This window comes from Perognathus longimembris, chromosome 25 (assembly GCF_023159225.1).
Source record: "Perognathus longimembris pacificus isolate PPM17 chromosome 25, ASM2315922v1, whole genome shotgun sequence".
Taxonomy (NCBI): Eukaryota; Metazoa; Chordata; class Mammalia; order Rodentia; family Heteromyidae; genus Perognathus; species Perognathus longimembris.
In genome coordinates this window covers 50,001-52,784 of record NC_063185.1, presented here as the reverse complement: position 1 = coordinate 52,784, position 2,784 = coordinate 50,001, and positions in this window count along the sequence as shown.

Sequence of the window (2,784 nt, the reverse complement as noted above, 5' to 3'; positions counted from 1 at the left end):
TGTATTCTATTTGCTTTCTCTGTATATTTGTAAATAATATGAGATACAATATAGGTATAAAGTTATGTTATTTTGGTAGGACGGGGCTTTAACTCTGTGTTTCCTGCTTGCTAGACAGGTTCTCTACCATTTTAGCCATGCTCCCCCCTCCCCAGCCCTTTGGCATTTTTGTGGAGTGAAGGCAGTGTTGCCAATAAGTGCAGATTTGCTTCAATGAGAATGTTCTAGGGCCTCTTCAACTGTTGGGATTTTCTACTATGATTTGTTCAGCCTTGGCAGACATGGTAATTTGTTAGATAAGATTGTTTGGAGCAGCATCAGCTTTGAATCTAGGGCCCTGTCCCATGCTTGTTCTGCTGGTGCTTTACCACCTGGGCCATGCCTCCAGTATGAATTTTTGGTGTGTGTGAACTAGTCTTTCAGGCTTTCTTACCTGGGCTGGCTTTGAACCTCAATTCTTGGGATATCAACCTCCTGAGTAACTAGGAGTGCAGTGTGTGCTCACACCAGCACCTGCTGCTGTCTTCTCCTCCTTGTTATCTTCCAGGTGAAAGGTCATGCCCCTGGCCAGCTGAGCTCTCTTTATGGATAATGGCTTGCAGGAGCCAGTCAGCAGCGAAGAGGGAATCCTGATTGAGGGGGCAAGGATTAAAGAAAAAGAAAGATAGACAAGAGAAAAGAGAAGACAAGGAGCAAAAAATGGGGTTCAGGAGGTCTGAAGATTAAGATGGTAACTCAAGACTGCAGCCACATTTATTCTTAACTTCCAGCTTATATACAGTTTAGGAACCAGGAACTAGCATAGGGTTGCTAAAATTCAAGAACACAAAGAGGCTTTGAAGTTCTCAACATTTGATAGCAGTAAAGACAGGATGAGGTTGATTAACATAGGAATTGTACTCCAGTGGTCATAGCAAAGCGGACATAGCAATGTAACTCTGGGTAGTGGCTGTGAGGCTATTAAACAAATGTCCTTGCACTTAGCATATCCTAGTGATAACAACACAGACGGAAGTCAGAATGAGATTATCTGCTCCTTTGGCTCACAACAGCTCAGCATGAGGGTGGAAGTGTGGCATGGGTTTATTTCTTTCAGGCCTGATCTGCGGGGAGCCCTCTCTTCTCCTTTTTTTAATTTTTTTTTTATTTTTTGGCCAGTCCTGGGGCTTGGACTCAGGGCCTGAGCACTGTCCATGGCTTCTTTTTGCTCAAGGCTAGCACTCTGCCACTTGAGCCACAGCGCCACTTCTGGCCATTTTCTGTATATGTGGTGCTGGGGAATAGAACCCAGGGCCTCATGTATATGAGGCAGGCACTCTTGCCACTAGGCCATATCCCCAGCCCCTCTCTTCTTCTTAAATAAAGTGGGACCCCTTTGTGCTGCCCCCCCTGAAATTTCCTGAAATTTCCTTTTATGGCAGTTCCAGTGGGCAGAGGCAAAAAGAAAAAGAATCCTCATAGAAATCTGTGTGTGTGTGTGTGTGTGTGTGTGTGTGTGTGTGTGTGTGTGTGTGTGTGTAGGGAGTGAGCCTAATAGCTCCTGATGAGATTGCATTCCTTTACCATTTCCCTCACCACAGCTTCATCTTTCCCGATGTTGGGGCTCCCAGACACTCCCATGAAGAGTTTTATTTGCAGCCACAGATGAACCTGTGAGTTTCATTACACAAAATAGCAAGTGGAAAAACCATATACTTATTGATTTCACTTACATGAGGTTTCTTAAAGGGAAATTATGCCATTCCAATATTAAAATTGTTTCCAGATGTTTATGTGGAACAGAAACTGCTATCTGCAATCCTTGACAAATGAAAAAAATTTCAGCCAAGATTTTTAATAAAAAATAAAACTAACTTGTCATCTTTGTGCCTCTGAATTATAAGTTAGAGCCTTAACTTTTTTTTCCTCTTTGTAAGTTTTTAGAACTTATTTGTTCTACAGTGTCTTTTTTATTGCATTAGCAATAAACAAAGTTGTCTCTAAAAAAACAATTATTTTCTTTGGGTGAAAATAATATACTTTCAATTATGTAGTATACTACACATTAGCAAAGTTTACTGAATCATTACTTCACACCAAAACAGCTATCCTGCAATATTGCCATTAATCCTTACTAAATTAACTGCTTTCTGTGCATATAGAATATGGTGAAATCCTTAGCTCTGTTGTGTTACTTTATATTTCCATGTGATTAAATTTTCTGAAATTGAATTATGTCCATCTGAAGTCAGTAATATATTTCAAAATGTGAATGACAGAGCTAAGATGTTATTAGCTTGCTTGACTTGTCACTTGTTGAATCCCTAGAAATTGTTTTGAGATGTTTTTGTTGGCTGGTTTAGAGGTGCATTTTAAAAGTTTTCTTTGTTATAAAAACCATCTGTAGAGGTAGTTTAAACATAACTTGGGTGTAGATGACAGTGACAGTGTGATGAAATCATTACCCTAATTTTTGGCAGACCATGATTTTGAATGCATAATTGATACCCTTTGCAGATGAATTCATAATCAGCAAATTTAGAATTAAACCATATGCAGGTGTCCCAATTAATGTTTTTGATGCTTGATGGTAGTAAAATAATATGACATCAGTATTTCCTTGCTGTTTTCCCCAATTTCTACCACCCATCAAATTTTAATGTTACTTTTGTTTAATATAAAATAGAGTTATCTAAACTTGAAGGTGGAAATTTGCAGTTTACTATTTTATTCTTATGGCATTATAAGCATTTGATGATTTTCTTTCTTTCTTTTTTTTTTAATTTTCCTAGGGCCTGAACTCAG